The sequence below is a fragment of the Rhinatrema bivittatum genome, chromosome 2 (assembly GCF_901001135.1).
Source record: "Rhinatrema bivittatum chromosome 2, aRhiBiv1.1, whole genome shotgun sequence".
Lineage (NCBI taxonomy): Eukaryota > Metazoa > Chordata > Amphibia > Gymnophiona > Rhinatrematidae > Rhinatrema > Rhinatrema bivittatum.
In genome coordinates, this window is record NC_042616.1 from 323,354,993 (window position 1) to 323,378,787 (window position 23,795).

Sequence of the window (23,795 nt, forward strand, 5' to 3'; positions counted from 1 at the left end):
ACCGGCGCCATTTCTATCAACGCACCCGTGGCCTGAGAGTGGAAGATCACATTGGGACCCCCCCCACTGGACCCCAGGTAATTTAAGACATTTTGGGGGGTTCGAGAGGGTGGGGGATTTATTTTAAAGGGTCGGGGTGGGTTTTAGGGTTGTTTTAGTGTGCCAGTTTTCCTGCCCTCCCCCGATTTACATGATATTTAAAAAAACAAAACCGCGACGATCCGATTCCCTCCCCCACCCCAGCCAAAATCGATTGTTAAGACGATCGATCACACGATTCACATCTCTAGTATTTACTAATAAGGATATTGGGGGGGGGGGGGGGGGGGGGGAGATACCCATTCTGGAGATGTTTTTCAAGGTGATAATCTGGATGAACTGAACCAAATCACAGTGAACCTGGAAGATGTAGTAGGCCAGATTGACAAACTGAAGAATAGCAAATCACTTGGACCGGTTGATACATTAAAATCATTCATGGTACCTGAAGGCTGGAGAATGACCAATGTAATCATCACAATATGTATAAAGGGCACCAGGGATGATCCGAGAAACTATAGATCAGTGAGCCTGCCTCCAGTGTCAGGAAAAATTGTGGAAGCTGTTCTAAAGAACAAAATTATAGAACATATAGCATGGATTTACCCAAGGGAAGATTTGCCTCATAAATCTGCTACATTGTTTTGAATGGGTAAATGCACATGTGAATAAAGCTGAAACAGTAGATGTAGTGTATTTGAATTTTCAGAAGCCATTTGACAAAGTCCTGCATGAGAGGCCTCTAACAAAACTTAAAATTCATGGGATAGGAGGCAATTTTCTTTTGTGGATTGTAAACTGGTTAAAAGACAGAAAACAGAGAGTAGGATTAAATGGTCTGTTTTCTCAGTGGAAAAGAGTAGACAATGAAGTGTCTCAGGGATCTGTACTGAAACCTGTGTTTTTTAATATAATTATAAATGATCTGGAAAGAGGTACGATGTGTGAGGTGAAAAAATTTGCAGAAGACACAAAATTATTCAGAGTATTTAAATCACAAGTGGATTAGGATAAATTGCAGGAGGACCTTGGGAGACTGGAAGATTGGGCATCCAAATGGCAGCTGAAATTTAATGTGGACACATGCAAGGTGATGCACATAGGAAAAAATAACCCTTGCTATAGTTACGTGATGTCAGGTTCTTATTAGGAGCTACCACCCAGGAAAAAGATCTAGTTGTCATAGTAGATAATACATTGAAATTGTCAGCTCAGTGTGCTGCAGCAGTCAAAAAATCAAACAGAATGTTAGGAATTATTAGGAAGGGAATGGTTAATAGAACAGAGAATGTCATAATGCCTCTGTATCAGTCTATGGTGAAACCACACCTCGAATGCTGTGTGCAATTCTGGTCACCACATCTCCAAAAAGATAAAGTTGCACTGGAGAAGGTACAGAGAAGAATGGCCAAAATGATAAAGGGCATGGAACGGATCCCCTATGAGGAAAGGCTAAAGGGGGCTGTTCAACTTGGAGAAAAGATGGCTGAGGGAGGGGATATGATAGAGGTCTATAAAAATATGAAAGAAATTGAATGGGTAAGTGTAAATCAGTTATTTACTCTTTCAGACAATACAAGGACTATTATTTTTCCCTGAATGCACTATTTGTTATGCTTGTTGGTCGCAGATGGCTGCGACTGTGAGTACTCACTGCTTTGTCCATACTTCCATCCTCCCTGGGTCTGCTTGCTGCACGGGCCTGCCTGAATCGCCGTATGCCGTGGGCCTCCTCGTGGAGGAATGGACGCTATTACTTCCTGCTCCGATGTCGGGCCCTCCTAGGCGCGCGCGTCGCAAGTCCTGCTTTTGAGGCGGGAACCTTGGGGGCATCCCTGTTTGATAATGTCATCGGACTTCTGTATTTAAGCTCCTGCTTCACCCCCAGCAAGCCAACTTGGCAACAAGTTCCGTATGAGACCAACGCCTGCCTCTTGTTCCTGAGACGTCGCTCCTGCCTGCTTTGTGGACCTTGTCTGGCACCCGCACGTCGGGACTCAGTGTGTGCTCTACGGGGGCTTGCTCCCTGGCCTACCCCACTTCTCGGGCTGGCCCCATGCCTCTTGGGTCTCATCTGGCTTCCTGTTCTATCTCTCAGCTCTCCTTGGGAACTACCGCACTGACTTGTGAGTCCTCAGCTGGCCTTCCCCGCTCCTCGGGGTTGCGCCGTATATTTCAAGGCTGTTCGCGCTTCACGCTCCTCGGGCTGCACTCACCTATTCTCAGATCACCCTGAGCTTCCCCGCTCCTTGGGGCTTGCTCCTGGATATTCTACCATTGACAGTTATCTGCTTCTCGGGTCCGCTTCTCTACTACTCAGCCACTTACCCTCCGATCTCCAGGTATCTGTCTACGTGAGCTGCTGGATTTGGGCTCAGGCTTTCTGCCCTGTGGGTTCGTCTACTCTCTCCCGTCTAAGCCCACTACGCTGTAGCTCTGCCCTTCGGAGTATCACCTACTCGGATGTTCAGGTGCCTACCGCCCTGTGGTCTGCCTGGTGCCCTCTCTCACCAGACTCTCCAACTACTGTCTACTGTCTTCTACCCTACGGGGGTCATCTCTTGGTCTCTGGGGTTCTCCCCACGACTGTGCACAGAGATTCCCTACACTCCAATACCCCGCCTCCTGATGGTGCAGACTTGTGGGGCTCCTCCCCACAGGCTGTGTCAACTCGCACCTCAGGCCAAGGGTCCACACACACACACCAATCATGACGCTATTAAGTTCTGGGATTCATTGCCAGAATGTGGTTAAGGCAGTTAGTGTAGCTGATTTAGAAAAAAGGTTTCAATAAATTCCTGGAGGAGAAGTCCATAAACTGTTATTAATTGAGTTATAGAATAGCCATTTCTTATTATTGGCATTAGTAGCACGGGATCTATTTAATGTTTGGGTACTTGCCAGATACTTGTAACTTGGATTGGCCACTGTTGGAAACAGAATGCTGGGCTTCATGGACCCTCCATCTGATCCAATAAGGCAACTTCTTATGTTCTTAATTTCAATTCTGATGACTTAAAAATAAGAGGCTACACACCTTGGTAGTAAACAGATTCAATTAGTTTCCAGTGGGCAAAAGCAAGCATCCTGTTGTTCTAGAGCAGTGGTTCCCAAACCTGTCCTGGAGGAGCCCCAGCCAGTCAGGTTTTCAGGATATCCACAATGAATATATATGAGATAAATTTGCCTGCAATGGAGGCAGTGCATGCAAACCTTCCTCATGCATATTCATTGTGGATATCCTAAAAACCTGACTGGCTGGGAGGATTCCAAGTCAGGTTTGGGAACCATTAGAGGTTGTCTCCAGTGGTCTTCCTATTCCATCCTCTGTATCATCCTGAAATCCCACTGCTCTAGCAGCTCTTAAAGAGAAAGTGCACTGGTTGCAGAGCTCCACTGTGAAATAATAGTTTACCTCTGCTTATCTTCTTTCAATAAAGGTGGATTACACTTGCAGAGTTTCAGATTTAACAAGGAAACCATGCCTTTCTGTTTAATCATTTTATATTGTTTTATGTTTCTTTTTGTGGTCCGCTTAGCATAAATTATTATTATAGGTGGATAATAAATCATTTAAAATAAATAAATACTATACCTATACCAGCAGTTAGAGCAGGACCTACACCCTTCTACCTGTAGAAGCCATGCCTTGCCAGTACACACCAAGGTCACTACACCCCTAACCTTTTTGGCTACCGACATCTTCCAGATATCTCTAGGGGTTGTGGCTGGAATAAGCCAGAGAAAGTATATACCCCCTGTCCTAGAAAACCCATACATTAGGTTCCACTTCATGGCCCTTGGCACCTTTCCATTTACACCACACCCCAATGCTAACTACCCTGACAGAGCCTATCTCTGAACCTACATTGCTAGCTAGGCACCATGCAGTACAATGCTGCTGATCTGAAACTTCTGTAACTCAAAGAACCAATATATGGCCTTGCCATCACCTATAGAGCATAGATGTTCCAAAGCTAGGAGCACATCCCTTCACCTGCACCTCTCCCGGAAAAGGAATGCTCTCTAACTGCTTGTATGATCATGCACATCACACCCTGAAGCATATGAGAACATGAAATTACATACAATTTTTGTTCACAGATGAAACCACCTCATCAGAGGAGGGGGAGAAAGAGGCAGAAATTGATAGGGTCCTAGCCCATTTTGATACTGTAGCAACTGATGCCACAGCTGGGGAGCAGCAGCCTGCACTACTGCCATCCCCTCTACCACCACTAGTAGGGGAGCAGTCCATCAATTCCCCCCGACCCCTCTCCCCCCCCCGATGGGAAGCCCTAGGTCTGAAGCTCATTATAACCATCCCCCCTTCGCAATAGAGATTCCTCCTCATTCTGCCCTGGGACCTAGGGATGCAGGTCCTCGTCAGTCCAGTCATTGCTGACCGAAGGAGGAAAAGATTCCCTTTGACCCCTCCTGCCATCCTCCACTGAGCTGCCAGGAGCTGCAGAGCCTGCCTTAGTGGCCAGAGCCCTTGCTGCAAGCTAGATGCCAGAAGTTTTAAATAAATAAATAGATATTTTAAAATGGCACTAAAAACACATTTTTTCAAAGAAGCATTTGCAGTCCTACACCAATAACAGCATTATCAAAGCAGAATGATAAAGGCTTACATGTTTGTTTGTTTCTTTTAATTTAGGTTTATTCGATTCTTTGATTTTTCCTTCTGTTTCTGGATTTTTTTAAACAACTAATAATTAGTAGTTTAGGTTAAGATGCTACATTTGATACTAGATTAGTAGAGGGATTTAAACATTGATTGTCTTTTTCTCTGATATTTATTTCCTTTATTTTACTTTTTTATTTTTTATTATATTAATATTTATATCTAGACTTTTTTATTTTAAGACTATACATTTTATTTTTATTATGATTATTTTTTTTAATATTTTTATTGAGATTTGTAAACCGTTTTGATCAATTACATATTGGTATGACTGTATAGAAATGTTTTAAATAAATAAATCTCATAGGAGGCTTTTGGCCAGGGCATTCAAATGATGGTGGAGGAATTGCAAGGACCTCAGAAAGCTGGTTGCAGTGGTAGAACAACTAACCAAGGCTCAAGAGAGCTACATGCAATGTTCCCTCCAAGGAGTGATTAATTGTATGCACATTTTTTTTTTTCATGTGAGCAACAATGTTTAACAATTTTTTGTGGCAGTATTACAGTTGCATTTTTGCATATAGGACAAAGAAAAATGTATGTGAGCAACCATGTAAAACTTGTGAGTGATGCTCTGAAATGTATGAGCAATTGCTCACGTGCTCAGCTTAGAGGGAACAATGGCGTCATGGCTTCTCTTGAGCTGATTGGCATGAGGCTATAATCACCAGTCTCATAGACCTTCAGGACTTGGCCTCCCCATGTCCCAGGGCCATTCTTTTTTTATGTATATAGTTTTATTCCTAGTTTGTCCCATCCATGTCCTTTTTTATAATAGAAATTTTGTAAAAACTTTCCTATTTTTTTAAGATGTTTTAAATATTTTATAAATCAATTTAAATTTTATATTCTGCTTTTGCACTTTTGTTCTTCAAAGTGGATTGCATTCACGTACTGGAGGTATTTCCCTGTCCCCAGAGAGCTTATAATATAAGTTTGTACCTGAGGCAATGGAGAGTAAAATGATTTGCCCAAGATCACAAGGAGTAACAGTGGGACTTTAACACTGGTCTCCTGGTTCATAGCCTGCTGCTTTAACCACTAGGCTACTCCTACACTCCATGTTGTGTGTGCTTATGTTCTTTGTTGCATGCTAATGTTTATTTCCTACAACTGTAAAATCTCTTTAAGGACATCCTATAGCCATAAATCTCTAACTTGCACATAGGCCTGTTAGGAACTGCATTCACCATATGCTGGCTGCTGCTGCAAGGTCTGCTAAGTCACCTCAATGTCCAATAAGCTTCAGATATCACAGAAAAAAACTGCAGTCTTTCTTAACTACAGAAATGAAGGCCTACTGCATTAATACCAGAGTCTGATATATGGGGATCACCAAGCCTACCCTTCTCCATACTCACACTGGCTATTCTTGGAGGTAATGCCCTGCTTCTTTCCAGAAGACTCCCTGGTTCCATCTGCCAATCCCTTCATGGAATTAACTACACTTCTATCGCTTATAGACCTACCTTGAATACCAGATCTTCCAGAAAGAAGACTACATATGCAAATGTTCTACAGTACATGTAGGTTCATGTGCTATTTGAGTACTCTCACACAAAAGCTTCCAGCTGTGAGCTATAAGGGACTCCATGGTGTTTTTATGGCCTTGCCCGCTCACCCACCTCCACCACCAGTAATTTGTATACACCCTCACACTATACCTATTTGAGCCAGTCATAAAAGATTGTCTATCTTCTGAACTTGGTTCAGACTTCTTATTTTCATCACCTGCTTCCCATCTACACATGAATTACAGGACAAAGGATGGGGGGGGGGGGGGATCTCTGCTCTGTTCTGGTTAATTTTTTTAAGGTGAAAGGGAAGGAGAAAGGGGTCTCTCAGACATCTTATCCCGGCCTGGCTACATTCGCTGGGGTTGCCTGAGGGTGAAGATTTTTTTTTTTAAGTGGGGGAGAGTTTAACCTCCTTGGGAAGAGAGGGAGGATGGACTCACCCAGCTGACCTGACCCTGCCTGATGTGACTGAGTAGAGTTTAGGTACCTTCCTCTTTATCATGAGGTTTAACTCCTGCCCTTGACCAGGAGTTAAATTTCCCATGGTATAGGGAGGCATGCTAGGCAGCCTCTCCTTAGTGTATCTCCTTGTATTGCAGGGTAATATTAATAAGGCTTACTACTCTGCAATTAGCATGAGGTGCACTAATCTTGCTGCAGGTTTTAAATCCTGTTTCAGTGTGGGCTTTTCTGGCACTAAAACCCCTGTTACATACTGGAATTAGTTTAACACTTAAAAAACCCACACTAAAACAGGAGTTAAAACTCATGGTAGGGTAACAGCAAATAATAAGTGGAGATGTAGAGCGGTATACTAGGTGGTGTTAACCAAAAAATACCAAATAATATAGTTCTAGACTTTCACGGATCCTTGTGGTAAGCAAATTAATAAATGAAACAAGGAGGTAAGAAATCTAAGCATTTTAGCTTTCTATTGGTGACTTGTTAAGGTTTCAGTCTCATTTGGTATTTTTTGGTTTTCTCTAAAACAGGGTACCATCATGCTAGGGTGAGACAACATAGTACAAACTTTCATCTTTGTTAGACTTTCCTTACTCCAAATGATGTCAAATCTTCACTAAGGTGTTCTGTGTGGTTCGTACGTCTCATGCTACATGCGGAAATGGCCCCTAAACCTTAAACCACCCCTTACACTTCACCTCGACCTATTAAGTGGCCCTCCTATAGAGATTTAAATACTTAAGTACCATGGGGGGTTGTAGATAATCTCTCTCTTTGTCTTTCTCTCCAAAAAGTAGAGTTTATCACAGTCAAATGATACTAATGTGGTGCAGTAACTCCAAAATTTCCCTAAACATGTCCTTTTTTGTTATTAAGACTTTTTTGATGAATCTAGGGGTCTGCTTGGCAAGATATCACCGACTGAAGTGAACTATGGTCTGTCAACTTGACTGAACTTCAGTCAGTTTTATAGTGGTACTGGCAAGTGGTACAATATCAATAAAGTATATTGTGACATTAAAAACCCCCAAAGCAACTTCTAATTCTATCATGCCACTGTGAGCAAAGAGGAAAGAAGGGAATGGCAGGGGAAAAGGATTAGGAGTTCCACATTCAAAGCCATGCAAAGTGTGCAGTGGAGATGAGACTATTTCTTTTTATATTTGTAGCTGCTGCGGTTATATAAGTCTTATCCTAAGCTTCTGCAAAAGAGCATCATAAACTTCAGAATAGATAGTAAATTGTTTTCACAATCTTTAGTCATTTGTACTTTTCTTTTAATTATCTAGTTATCTATTTCTCTTTTAATTACCATTGATTCTTCTGGAGTTGGTGTGCATATGCTTTTTGAAGCCATTTAAATAAAGCAGTTTGCTTCCATAACATCCTGATAGTATAATAACTTCTCTAGCTTAGCAGTAATATACAGAAGTGAAGAAAAGTCTGTACAACCATGAAATTGCACTTTCCATGAGGTACTCTGCCAAACTGATAATAGTTGGAAGAAGTAAAGTACTGTCTGACTATACTGAAGGAGATGAGGAAGTTTGTTCCTCCCAATTTCCTTCATGCTTTACCTATGCTTCTCCCATAACACCAGAGGAAGCAGAGGATTGCCAGTACAAGGCACCTGCTATGAAGTCTGCAGTTTACAGGGAGACCCTATTGCTTCTTTCTTGGTTTGTAATTGCCAAGTCATACAACTTCCTTGCTTACCGAATCATTTATCAAATCACGTTAGGGCCTTATCATGACTCGAGTGCTTTTCTTGGGAAATTTATAGCAAAATGATAAATCTAGGTCTTAGGCCTGGATTTATCAAAATGTGGTAAGTACCGCATGTGATAGCAAAAGGGGCATGTTTTATGCTAATATAGCATTTATTGCTAATTACCTGAGCTAAGTTAGCACAAATTGTGATACCATTTTCAGATTCTGCAATAAGTGCCAGACCTGTTGTATTTCCTTCATTCAACCACCAGGAGAGGGAGAGAGAGAGAGAGAGAGAGAGAGACAGAGAGAGAGAGAGACAGAGAGAGAGACTGAGACTGACCATAATGTTGTGGCCCATAGGTAGGTATTTGTATCCCTATGGTAGGCCCACCTAGTAACTCGAGGTGGGGTTTAGGTAAGAGTGTAGGGGGTTAGGGGCCACTTTGACATTCTACGTGACACCTACGAACAGAACAGTGGTCTCGTGAAGATTTGATGGCCTTCGGTGTGAGGAAACTCACTCCAAGATGAGATTTGGGCAAGGTTCTCTCCACCTAGCTTGATGTTACCCAGGTAGAGAGTCCATCAAGCTAGGTTGAGAGAACCTTGCCCAAATCTCATCTTGGAGTGAGTTTCCTCACACCGAAGGCCATCAAATCTTCACGAGACCACTGTTCTGTTCGTAGGTGTCACGTAGAATGTCAAAGTGGCCCCTAACCCCCTACACTCTTACCTAAACCCCACCTCGAGTTACTAGGTTGGCCTACCATAGGAAGGGATACAAATACCTACCTATGGGCCATGAGATCATGGTCAGTCTCTCTCTTTCACTCACTCATCCCTGAACCCTTCAATTCACCTGAAATAGGCCATACAGGAGACATCACAAAGGGTGATGAAACCTAGCCTAACACAATTCAAATAGGTGTAGTTAAAATCAGCATTACAGCTGCACAATAGCTCTTCACAGACAGGCTAACCCAGCCCACTCTCCACCCCTAACTCCTATTTTCTGAATTTGCATCGCACCATACAATATGGTGCTATCGCATGCGATAAGCCCTTAACGCCTTATCGCATTTTGATAAATGACCCCCCTTAGTTTGTGAATTGTTTTTTTATTCTTTGTTATCCCATTTACTATCATAAAAGATAGCAAAGGGGGAGAAGTGGCCTAATGGTTAGAGAAGTAGGCTAAAAACTAGAGTTCAAGTCCCACATCTCTTACTGATTTTCCTTGTCATCTTGGATGTTGCCTTATTTTCCATTCCTTCAAGTACTCACCTAGGGGTAGATTTAAAAAAAAATATGTGCACCCGTCCATGTGCATGTGCTACCATGGACACGTGATTTTATAACAATTAAGGAGCAGACTGGGAGAGAATTTTCCTAATCCCCTTTCTACCCACCTTCCCTCTTCCCCTCTCCTCCCCGATCCCTTAGAAAGACCTACCTTTTTTTTTTTTTTTCTTGTTTTGGAACTGATGCCAGCTCCTGAGCTGGCGTAAATTGCATGCACCGCCAGTCTGCCAGTGCATAATCCCCCAGCACAGTGGCAAATGACCACTGTACCGGCTGCTTCCAGCTCCGCCCCACCTCCCTGGACCACCCCTCCATGCCCCCCTGGACCATCCCATTGGCCCGGATCTTGTGCACATAACAAGGGTTACGCGTGTGGCCGAGCCCCTTTTAAAATGTACGCAGCACGTATAAGGTCCAGCCGCATGCGTAATCCCCATTTTATATGCGCACCAGCTATTTAAAATCGGTCCGTTAGATTTTAAACTCTTTCAGAAAAAAACTTATTCTACCGAAATTGTAAAAAATGATGTAAATGACCATGAACATTACTTGGAAAGGCAGGCTAAAAACCCCCCAAAATATAATTAATTATTAACAAATATATAAACATGGTGCCATGACTTATACCAGAAGACATCTTTGAGAAAGCAAACAGAACAAATGTAAATTTCCTCTGAGACGGTAAATGAGCTAACTTTCTTTTGATTTTTTTTTTTTTTTTGTGTGTGCAAAGTTCTAAGGAAAGGATAACTCTGCCTTTTTTTTAATAATTGACATTGGATGTCCCAGCTAAGGACAACAGCACAGTAGTATGGAACACTTCCAGAGTCATTGGATTTGAATGGAGAATCATTATAGCTGACTATAAATTTGTGCAAATTCTTTGTTTTTGATCTTATTAAGACAGGAATAGATTGGGGGGCGCTCTTGCGCGGAAACCAAGATGGCCACCTAAAGCAGAGCTCCGGGAGATTTCGCTCGACATTGAAGGGAATTTTGCTATTCTGGTGACTCCTTCTCCTAATAGATCTATTGGACTTTCTTGTGACGATGTCAGCCACCAAACCAGGCAAAATTGAGGCGGCGTTTGCAGCTGGAGCGGGCGCGAAACGATCTAAATCAGACCCACTCTCGCCTGACAAGGCCGCTCCCACGAAACAAATGGCGTCGGCAGACCTCGTCTTGGCTGAGCTCAAGACGTTAAAAATTATGCTACAAACCAACACTGATAACACTATCGCGATTCGAGCGGACTTACAGACCTTGACTGGCCGATTCGATCAGCTTTCTCACCGCCTCGACGACGCTGAAACCCAAGTGTCTTCCCTGCTGGTTACGGCGGCGTCACTTCCTAAAATGGAGAAAGATCTAGAGGCTCTGCGCCGCGACTTTGAAGACCTTTCTAATCGCAACAGGCGGAATAATGTCCGCATTCTGGGTATCCCCGAAGGCATGGAAGGTACGGATATTTTTGCTTTTCTTTCTCACTTGCTCCCGGAGGTTCTCCAACTCACATTCTCCCCCCATTGGAAATCGAAAGGGCGCATCGAGTACCATCGCGTCCCCTCCGGTCCTCAACCCTTCCTCGCCCTATTATATTTAAACTTTTGCGCTACCCCCAAGCTTTACAAATTTTTTCTGCGGCCAAATCCAAATCTCCTCTCCAGCTTCAAGGTTCTACCATTCTCTTTGTGCCGGACTTGGCGAAAACAACTGCAGCCAAGCGTAAGGCCTTCTTGGCGATGAGACCCCGTCTCCATGCTCTCGGGGCCAAATTTGGTCTCTTATACCCTGCCATGATGCGAGTTACCTACCAGAATAGCACTCAGTTATTTCATGCTCCAGAGGACCTGAATGCCTATCTACAATCCGTTGAGGGTTTACAGGAAATGGTCACCTGAACATGTTCTGGACTCAATCACTGATTTTTGACTCTTAATTTCTTCAGTTCCCGTGGACACAATCATGCATTATTACTCCCGTGGAAGCTCTAGGCGGCCTTTGGCCCCCTTGAGACCCTATTTTTGCTATGGGCGACGAACACTTAATATCGGTGTTTGTCTGGTGCCTTTTTTTTGCACCTTTTTCCAGCACGATGACTGCCAGTGCTTGGACACTAATTGTTTCCCCCCTCCTTCCTCAGATTTTTACCTTTTTTCTCTCTCTCCCCATGCATCCTTGGACTTCACTGTTTTACCTGTTTGCAAGTCACAAGCCACGCAGTGTAACATCTCTGAGTTGGTCTGACCTTTCTCAATTTACTCAATGGCATCCACCATAGACTCCATTACGATGGTATCGCTCAATGTCAATGGGTTTACCCATCCGATTAAGCGCAAGAAAATTTTGACTTATCTCCAAACGCTACATACTGATATTGCACTGTTGCAAGAAACTCACCTAACGGTGGCAGAATCCCTTAAACTCAAACAACAGTGGGTTGGTCATGTTTTTTTCAGCCCGGCCCACAAAAAGAAACGTGGTACTGCTGTCTTAATCCACAAACGCTTGGACGTCTCCGTCTTGCACCAGGAAATGGATATAGACGGCAGATGGAACATCTTATAATTTACGCTACAAAATGGTTCCTACACCATTCTCAATCTCTATGCTCCGAATGCGGATGACCCAATCTTTTTTCAAGATGTTTTTGCGAAACTACTGTCCCTGGAACCTTTCCCGATTATCATTGGAGGCGATTTCAACCAGCCCCTGGATCCTCTCCTGGATAAAAAAACCGAGGTCCGATACACGACTTCGAAGGCAACTACTGCTTTGAATTCTCTCATATCCCAATTCGGTCTCCTTGACCCCTGGCGACTCGCGCACCCCACGGATAAAGACTTCACATTCTACTCTGCCCCCCACTCGTCGTATTCCAGACTGGATTTTTTCCTCACCTCCAGCTCACTTCTGGCCCACATCAACAACACTGCAATCTACTCCATCTTGGTCTCGGATCATGCTGCAGTCACCTTCCAGCTTCGACTCGCTTCCCCAATACGTTTAGACAGACAATGGAGACTCAACGCCTCTCTTCTTTCTGATTCTGAATTCTGCACCTTTCTTGATGAAAAAACCTCTCAATACTTCGCTGCCAACTCCGCTATGGCCCCTTCCCCTGAAATATTGTGGGAAGCGTACAAAGCCACCATTAGGGGAGATATCATCAGCTATTCCTCCTACAAGAAGCGTATCCATAGACAAGTTCTTCAACGCTTACAGTCTTCCACCGAACAATTGGAACGCTTACATTCCCAATCACCCTCGGCTTCTACTTTAACACAGCTACTTAAGGCGAGATATGAATACAATAAGCAACTGAGTGCACAGGTTCATCTACATCTTTTTCACTCCAAAACGCAATACTACGCGGAAAATAATAAATGTGGCAGACTGTTGGCTTCATACCTTAAGAAGAAATCTGAGAGATCGCGAGTCGCCAAGATCATCACTCCTGCCGGTGGCCCCGCCATGACTGATAAGGACATACTGCAATCTTTTCGAGACTTTTATGCACAGCTATACCAATCGGAAGTTAATCCACCCCCAGAAGCTTTTGACTCTTTCTTTGCTACCTTAGATCATCCTCACCTAACAGATGTGCAACGTCAACTTCTAGATTCACCGATTAGCGCTGACGAAATATCAACCGCTATCATGTCGCTACCTTTGAACAAAGCACCAGGCCCGGATGGCTTCAGTACTGACTTTATCATGCCTTTAAAAAGATTTTATCTCCTCATCTACTGGCCTTTTACTCCTCCCTTTCATCTGCAAGTACTGTCTCTTCTACTTTCACTGACGCAAGAGTGGTGGTGATTCCAAAGCCAGGTCGAGATCCTACCTCCCCCGCTAATTATAGACCCATTTCACTTTTAAATGTTGATTATAAAATTTTCACTAAATTACTCGCTACCCGCCTTTCCAAGGTTCTCGGCTCCCTTATTCATACGGATCAAACTGGCTTTCTTCGGAACCGGCTCATCTCTAACAACACTCGTATGTTTTTGCATATCCAAGATTCTTTGTTTAACACTCATGAACCGGCCATTGCCGTCTCACTAGACGCAGAAAAGGCATTCGATCGTATCGAATGGCCTTTCCTTTTTGAAACTCTGTCCAGATTCGGCTTTGGTGCAGTTTTCACCAAGTGGATTCGATTAATCTATACCTCCCCCCTTGCCTCCCTCTTTGTCAATAATCAGTTATCTCCGCCATTCTCTCTACATAGGGGAACCCGCCAGGGATGTCCCATCTCCCCCCTCTTGTTTGACCTGGCTCTGGAACCGCTACTCATTGCCATCCGACAGTCTCCTGTGATTTCCGGTGTTACTATTGGTGATGGGGAATATAAGCTTTCTGCCTATGCAGACGATGTTTTACTCTTTCTGACCCACCCTGAAAAATCCTTGATTCAGCTCTTTTCACTCATTGACTCTTACTCTGTTTTGTCTGGATACAAAGTGAACTGGAGTAAAACTGAATATCTGCCCTTGAATAACCTCTCTCGTACCCTCGACTTCTCCTCCTTTCCCATACAGAAGGCGAAGTCAGGACTGAAATATCTAGGTATCCGTTTTTTCTCAGACCCTCAAACTACATTACTTACATGTGAACAATCCACCTTACAACATATCAAGGATGTTACCTTTCATTGGTCCCCCCTGCACCTCTCCTGGTGGGGCAGATTAGACACTATTAAAATGACCCTCGCCCCGCAAATTACCTTTAAGTTAGCTATGCTCCCTATTTTCTTCTCTACTGATTTTTACAAACGGCTTGACGGTGTCCTACTTAAATTCCTCTGGAAAGATAAGGTACCTAGGATTGCACTCCGTAAACTAAAAGCCACAAAGGATAGAGGAGGAGTTAACTTTCCTGATTTCCGCAAATATCACTTGGCCTTCATTTTGCAACAAAGCTCACACCTTTTTAACTTAGAAGTTTCTAACCCGGATTCACCCAGTTGGTTGCACATTGAGCGCTCCCTTATATGTCCAACTCCCGCCCACGCTTTCCCCGGTGTATTGTTCTCCTCTCACTCCATGAATGATAGGATTTTGCACTCCTTACATCAAGCCCTCAAGGAATTTGACCAACTATGTCCTAAAGATAAACCTACTTGGCTAAACTCTAACTCACTCCCTATTTGGAACACGCACATAATTCGGATTGCTGGTCGCCCCGTAAATTGGCCCCTATGGCGAGATAAAGGGATATGGTTTCTTTCCTCTATTGTTTCCCATGGCACCCTCCTCTCATTTTCTTCTTTACGATCGTCATTTCAACTTCCCTCTACTCAATTCTATGCATGGCTCCAACTTCGGGATGCCCTCAAAGAATTGAACCTCTCCGCATTGAAATTGGATCAGCCTCCTTATTTGCTCTCCTTTTTTGCAGAAGTAGGCACCCATAGACATCTTGCATCTAAATTGTATAAACTGCTCTGCACTCTCTCCCACTCCAACTCGATCTCAGCTCTCCAACACACGTGGTCTGCAGACCTTGCTGTTTATCCCTCGCCAGTGGCATGGAAGTATGTTTGGCAATCTTCCATACGTATATCCTTATCCACTGGTTTATCTCAGACCGCCTTCTTTATTATGCATAGAGCCCTCTGGACCCCGTGGAAACTTCACAGGGCTACACTCCTCCCTTCCCATCAATGCTGGTCGTGTCATAATGTGAAGGCTACCCTAGAACACATGCTTTTTACCTGCCCGTTTGTTTTTGAATTTTGGACGCAAGTATGGACTAGAATATCTTCCTTACTTCCTATTTCTAGGTCGATCACCTATGATTTAGTAATATTAAAAGGAGCGCATCACACAATTGACCTCCCACTCCCGCAAAGGAAGCTCCTTGATTTCCTCCTCCTCGTAGGATTACACACCATTACCTCTAATTGGAAAAGAAGTGATTTCCTTTCCGAAGCTCTATGGTGGAACACCGTATGTTTATACAGTAAATATGAGAGGGCGATGGCCATTAAATATAATCGATTAGCAAAATGGGATCTTATGTGGAAACCCCTTGACGACTACACCTCCTAATTTGCTCATGTCTGGCCTTTCCTAATGTTACTAGCTACACACTGTCAATGTTGGACTCTAAGGATGGATGTTTCTCTCTCTCTTTTCTTGCTCTTCTCTTCTTTCCCTTACTGTAGCCTTTCCCTTTCTTCTGTCCCCCCTGTTGTTCAATAGCCGAAGTGTCCTGCATAACTTCATGGTTTATCGCTTTGCGATTTACACGCGTTATTACGCTGTTGCTACGTTAATGTTTGTTCCTTTTTGACATGCTGTACTCGACTGTCTCTGAGGTCCTGTATGTACAATTGAAAGAATTGTGTTTTTCTTCTTCCTCAATAAAAAAATATTTCAACGAAAAAAAAGACAGGAATAGATTAAAATCCTGTTGTGTAACTTACATTCCAGATCAGGTCAAAAGTTCCTTATAAACTATGCCATTCACCGTTTCCTTTAACTCACTAACTCCAATATGCCTCAGCCTGCTATTCATACATAAAGTGGAAATCCTTGCTTGTGCACTCTTGCAGGGAACCCTGCCAAAACCTCTTCTTTTTTTGCAAAATAAGCTCTGCTGATAGGGATGAGATTCTGCATGTTCTGCAGGAAACAGCACAGTTGATGTTCATGTCTGCTAATACAGCAGTCTATCTGAACTTCAACAGCGAGAATGAAAATCAAAGGCATTCATTTCTTGAGGTCAAGCAGGTCTTGACAGACTATAATATCAAATATGTCAGTCTCTATCCTGCTCACATAAAGCTGGAATGGGAGAATAAAAGTGAGCAGTTTTCAGTTCCAGATAAGACTGTGAACTTTCTAGAATGCACAGTGAAGCATGCAGACCAAGTCTTTCTAAGCTAGATGACTAAAAAACTATTTTTTAAGGCCTTACATCATTTGTTAACTCTTGATTCTTCAGCCTTATCAATTGCAGGAAAGAGCTAAAATAACTGAGAAAAATTGTTAATGAATGCAGAGGTGAGATGATGTGAGGAAGAGGGAATTTTTGTTTCATGTTGTTCTCACTGTTACATTTTACTGGGTACTCCTTCCTGCATGTATTTCAGATTAAAAAAAAAAAAATTGCTAGGACTGATCTTGTAGTTCAGGCAGTAACTCTTTTATTCTGCCACACAGAGGATTCCCAGTTCAATCCCCAAGTCAAATCTATAGTTACATGGGTCAGATGGGGCTAGAGATGTTGCCAAGGCAGCATTCACAGCCCCTGGATAAGGAAGAAATCATGATCATTGCTTAAGAATGATACAAGCTGGTAGGATTCAGAGTACAGGATTGCAGAATTCTAAAGGTAGCCCTGATGGATAGTCCCTAGTTAAGGACCATTGTTGCAATGATCATAATAGGTATTTTTTTGTAACAAGGGGGATTAGCCATGAGGAAAAATTTATTTATTTATTTATTCTATTTATTAGTCACTTGTCTAGTCTCAGTCCTAGTGACTTTTAACACATTGACACAAATACAAGTTCAATATTTATGGGTGACCTTAAGTTTTTAAAGATAGCCTTACATACTCTAGCTAGAGTTATGCTTTCAGCAGAGGAATCTTATCCGATCATATGTCCACATAATGAGGTAAAGTATGTGAAGGCAAAGAAAAGAATCTTTTTCTTTTGTGGGCAGGTTATATGGAACTCTTTGCTAAAGTATATTTGGTCCTCTGCAGACTTGTTGAAGTTTCAGAACAACTGTTAGGTTTGGTTCTTTACGAAAGCATTTGGACTGATGGGCTAGAATTTATTGTTTGCTCAAGGATGCACCCATTTTATAACTAATTTTCTGGTCTTTTTATGTTTATTAATGTATAGTTTGTTCTATCTGATTATTACATAACTTTATTAATACTTTAAAATACGCTCTAAATTACGCTGGAAGCCAGTGTAATGCATCTAAAAGAAGGAAAATATGGTTTCTCAGTCTTCATCCCATAAGAATCCATGCAGACATATGCTGGATGAGCTGTAATCTCTTTAATTGCTTTTGATGTAAACCAGAATATAATGAATTGTAGTAGTATTACTACTTTAGTTCAGTATTCACTAATGAAGACCCTGGAGAAGGACCATTGCTGGTTGACAAGACTGTAGAAGGGAATGGGCTAGATACAACTTCTTTTACAGAAGAGTATGTATGGGAAGAGCTAGGAAACCTGAATGTGGACAAGTCCATGGGGCCAGATGAGGCACATCCCAGAATCCTAAGAGAACTCAGAGATGTCCTGGCGGGTCTGCTAAATGACATGTTCAATAGATCCCTGGAAAAGGGAATGGTGCTGCAAGACTTCGTAAGAGCTTCGTAAGAGCTTCGTAGAGCTTTGTAGAGCTTCGTAAGGTGTGTGAAGGTAGGCCTGCGCTTTCGGCGCCTAGGACCCGCCGGGGTAAGGCCCAGTAACACACTTACCCGCAGCTTCCCAGGCGCCGATCGCGAGGCTCAACTCCGCCCGCCGGCCTGAACTCCGCCCACCGGTCTGCCGCGTCCCTCCCACCAGCCAGGACAGCCAACCAGCAGCCGCCCGAGCCAGCCTTTAAATTACACGGCACTCCGGTGCCGGCCATCTTCAGAGATTTGTAGAGCTTCGTAGAGCTTCGTAGAGCTTCGTAAGGCATGTGAAGGTAGGCCTGCGCTTTCGGCGCCTAGGACCCGCCGGGGTAAGGCCCAGTAACACACTTACCCGCAGCTTCCCAGGCGCCAACCGTGAGGCTCAACTCCGCCCGCCGGCCTGAACTCCACCCGCCGGCCTGAACGCACCACCGCCCATCGGCCTGCCACGTCCCTCCCACCAGCCAGGACAGCCAACCAGCAGCCGCCCGAGCCGGCCTTTAAATTACACGGCACTCCGGCGCCAGCCATCTTCAGAGCTTTGTAGAGCTTCGTAGAGCTTCGTAAGGCGTGTGAAGGTAGGCCTGCGCTTTCAGCGCCTAGGACCCACCGGGGTAAGGCCCAGTTACACACTTACCCGCAGCTTCCCAGGCGCCGACCGCGAGGCTCAACTCCGCCCGCCGGCCTGAACTCCGCCCGCCGGCCTGAATGCACCACTGCCCGTCGGCCTGCTACATCCCTCCCACCAGCCAGGACAGCCAACCAGCAGCCGCCCGAGCTGGCCTTTAAATTACACGGCACTCCGGCGCCAGCCATCTTCAGAGCTTTGTAGAGCTTCGTAGAGCTTCGTAAGGCGTGTGAAGGTAGGCCTGCGCTTTCAGCGCCTAGGACCCGCCGGGGTAAGGCCCAGTTACACACTTACCCGCAGCTTCCCAGGCGCCGACCGCGAGGCTCAACTCCGCCCGCCGGCCTGAACTCCGCCCGCCGGCCTGAATGCACCACTGCCCGTCGGCCTGCTACATCCCTCCCACCAGCCAGGACAGCCAACCAGCAGCTGCCCGAGCTGGCCTTTAAATTACACGGCCCTCCGGCGCCGCGCGCCGGGCGTCGCGCGCATGAAGGAGCGCAACAAAGGGGCCGCCCCTTTGTGCACCCCTGAGGAAAGCCCACACGCTCTCATCTCGCCTGACTCAATAAAATCCTCTGGGAATTAAATCACCTCATCCGACTGTTACCCAGTAACCTCTTCTCCATTAGACTGCTCCCGGCATCCACGTGCTACCTTCCGGCCACCTACTGCATCTTACAACCCAGCTCCTGCTGCTAATAGCACACAGACTTTCAGCTCAATCTCGTCTTAAGGTGAGATTGCCAATTCCCCCGACCTCTAAATTCCACTATAGAACAAGACATCCACTCGCAACATCCTTCCTCGAATCTCCGCTAGCAACTCCTAATAAAAGAAGGGTCTCCATCTACCCCATCAAGATGTACCCACTCCCCATACCCACAATTCCATACACTCCCAAGCTCAAGACCAGCAAACCCAGGATACTAGGTATACGTCATCAAAGACTGCTCCCAATCATGATATCCCCAATCTCCCAAATGCTCGGGCTCACTCTTTTTACTCTAACCCTATTCAACGCCCAATCCATCACAAAAAAATCCATCTCCTCAATGACCACCTGACTGACAACAACCCTGACCTCTGCGCCATTACTGAAACGTGGTTGAAACCCACAGACTCGGTTCTACTAAACCACCTCCCCAACCAACTTTATGATATCCACTCAATCCCTAGAATCAAAAAAAGCTGAGGAGGCCTACTACTAGCTGCAAAAAAGGGACTTGGACTCTCCCATCAATTATCCACCAGAATTAGTAATCTAGAAATAGCTTTTTTCAACTCGGACCATCTCCAAATTGCTCTGGTCTATTCACCCCCAGGAACTTTAGACTCCAATCCATCTCCACTAATCGAATTCACAGCTAAACATCTCAAGAGGGACAAACCAGTCATTCTGATGGGAGATTTTAATCTCCATGTGGACACTTTTCCACTATCCCACAACTGCGACATCTTACTCACAGCTCTCAACCACTTGGGCTTCAGCCAGATTGTTAAAGGTCCCATGCATAAAGCGGGACATTCCTTAGATCTGATTTTCCTCAATGACGGTCTATCATCTGCCGCCGTTCCTTCTTGTGTCCCAATTCCATGGTCAGATCACCATATTATCTCCGCCGAGCTTCAAATTATTGACCATCCGCGGCCTGTCCTCCCTACAACCACATTACAATACAGGAAACCGTGCTCCACAGATCACCTCAGCAAACTGCTTTCAAAAGAGCTGGATCAACTTGATCTATCTGACGCCCCCTTGGCTATTAACTCATGGATCAAGATAACCAGTGAGGTTGCCGACCAATCCTGCCCAACGATTACTAAATCCTTAAAACCACCCCAAGCTAACAGGAATCCGTGGTACACCCCGGATCTTAAAAGCATCAAGCAAAAACTCCGTAACAAAGAGCTCAAATGGCGCAAGACCCCCATCTACCGATACACTTTTAAACTACAAAGCCCACCTCAATGCATACGGATAGCCATTCTCAAAGCCAAAAAAGACTTCTTTGCCAAAAAAATCCACAACTTCTCATTCGACCCTAAAGCTTTATTCTCAATCGTATCATCTCTTACAAAACCCTCGCCCCTATTATCCCTGATGAGCAAGCTTCCAACAAAGCCAATGAACTCGCTATCTACTTCGATAAGAAGATAACCAATCTCCTCAAGCCTATCTCCACATCTCAACCAACAACCCTTCCTTCCAGCACTGCTCCACCTACTAGGAGTTTTAACCTTACATCTTTTGAGACCCCATCCTCAATGGAGATCGAAACCATCCTCAAAAAGCTAAAACCTTCTTCTCACCCGTTGGGCGCCATACCCTCCAATCTTCTCCTCTCCATTCCTAACATGATATCTCAATCATTAGCAGATATCATCACCTGCTCTTTAACACAAGGCAAGGTTCCAGACCAATTAAAACTAGCCATCCTAAAACCCTTACTAAAAAAAACCTAACCTTCCAACAACTGACCCTGCCAACTACCGTCCAATAGCCAATCTTCCCCTGATCTCCAGAGTGATGGAAATATTTGTAAACAAACAACTGTCCGATTATCTTGAGGAGAACAACATACTCTCCCCCTTCCAGTTCGGATTCAGAAAATCTCAAAATACTGAAGCTTTACTTTCATCGCTATCTGACACCATCCTTCTCAACCTGGAAAGAAAACAACCTTACCTTCTCGCCCTTCTCGACTTATCCGCCGCCTTCGATATGGTTAACCATTCCATTCTACTGGAACGCCTAGCAGATTTCGGCATTCAAGGAGAGGCACATGGTTGGTTTAAATCGTTCCTTGAGAATAGATTCTACAAGGTCAGAATTAATAATAAAGAATCTCTCCCAATCAAATCAAATCTGGGAGTCCCACAAGGATCATCCCTCTCCCCCACGCTTTTTAACAGTTATCTGCTACCTCTCTGCCATCTACTCTCTAACCTCAAACTAAAATACTACATATTCGCTGATGACGTTCAAATTCTTCTTCCAATCACCGAATCTCTGCAAAAAAAACCTGGGCATGCTGGAATTGCTGTTTACAGTCCATCACTAACCTGCTTACCAGCCTGAACCTCATCCTTAACTCAAACAAGACCGAAATCCTCATCATCTCTCCAGATGAAAAACACAATCTCCTCAATTCACAAAGCGCATCCCAATTCGCAAAAACATTCATCAACCACACCTCTTCTGTCAGAGACCTTGGGGTTCGGCTCGACAACCTATTCAACTTAAAATTGTTCATCCACAACACAACTAAGGAATGTTTCTTTAAACTTCAAGTTCTCAAAAATCTGAAACCTCTCCTATATTTCAGCGACTTCCGGCTAGTAGTACAGTCTATCATCCTCACAAAGTTAGACTACTGCAACTCTCTTCTCCTAGGCCTCCCTGCAATAACTACCAAACCCTCACAGATGGTCCAGAATGCTGCAGCAAGGTTACTCACCAATTCAAACAAAAGAGATCACATCACACCCATACTACACGGTCTTCACTGGCTTCCCATAAAATCCAGGATCACCTTCAAAATATTAATGATGATTCACAAGGACATTCACGGCATTGCCCATCTCAAACTAAGCTCTCAACTCTGCACACACACGTCTGCCAGACCAATCAGAAATGCTAATAAAGGATCTCTATACGCACCACCGGTCAAAACCACTTTAAGAAAACGCGCCATTTCCACAGCCGGGCCCAGCCTTTGGAACTCGCTACCTCCTGAGCTTCGCCAAGAACCCTGTCTCCAAACTTTTAAGAAACACCTTAAAAGATGACTCTTCAGACAAGCCTTCCCAGAGTCTCAACAACACTCAGACACTGGTCAAAAGACATAACAGGTCACCAGGGAGCCACTGGTCTAAAGACATATCAGGACATTAGGGAGATACATGATCACCCTCAACTTCCTTAGCATATTCCCCTGACCCTGATTCAATGCCACACATCCTTCCACTCCTCCTCCTCCTCCTTCCCTCCATCCTTCAGCCTGATCCTCCTAGCTCTCTCTCCCCTCATTGCTACCCTATGCCTTTGGGCCCCCGCCACGCCTTATTTATTCCTCAGACTCATAATGATACTCTATTAGACGTATTATTTTATGTAACGCCCACATCCACTGTTGTTTGTTGCTCTATTTATTTTGTTATTCACTGACAAATTGTTTTTTACAGTTGTTTGTTATTTGATGACTTGTTCAATGTTCATTGCTCAATGTTCAATGTAACGCCATAGCCGCGACTGCTCTGTTTAAATGGAAACCAATATGATTTGATATCTTTTTCAAGAATGTCGGTATATAAAAATTCTAAATAAATAAATAAATAAATAAATAAATAAGACTAGAGAAGAGTGGTTGTGGTCCCGCTTCATAAGAGTGGTAGCAGAGAGAAGGCTGGAAACTACAGACTGGTTAGCCTCACCTCAGTGGTGGGAAAAATAATGGAAACACTGCTGAAAGAAAGGATACTAAACTATCTACAATCTTGTAAGTTGCTGGACCTGAGACATCATGGATTCACCGGAGGAAGGTTCTGTCAGACAAATATGATTGATTTTTTTGATTGGGTGACTAGAGAATTGGACTGAGCAAGAACACTCAATGTCATATGCTTAGATTTCAGCAAAGATTTTGATACTGTCCAGCATGAGTGGTTTGGAAGTGAGTGCCAAGGTGGTGACATGGATTACAAACTGGTTGACTGATAGCAGACAGCATGTAATGGTAAATGAAGCATACTCTAAAGTGAGAGCCATGTTAAGTGGAGTGCCACAGGAAGTATTGGGACCAGTGCTGTTCAGTATCTTTGTGAGTTACATTGTGAAAGGGATAGAAGGCAAACTTTGTCTATTTTTAAATGATAACAAGATCTGCAACAGAGTGGACACGCCTGAACAAAAGAACATGCCATACTGGGTCAGCCAAGGGTCCATTAAGCCCAGCATCCTGTTTCCAACAGTGGCCTGCTAGGCCATAACAACCTGGCAAGTACCCAAACACTAAGTCTATTCCATGCTACTGTTGCTAGTAATAACAGTGGCTATTTTCTAAGTCAACTTA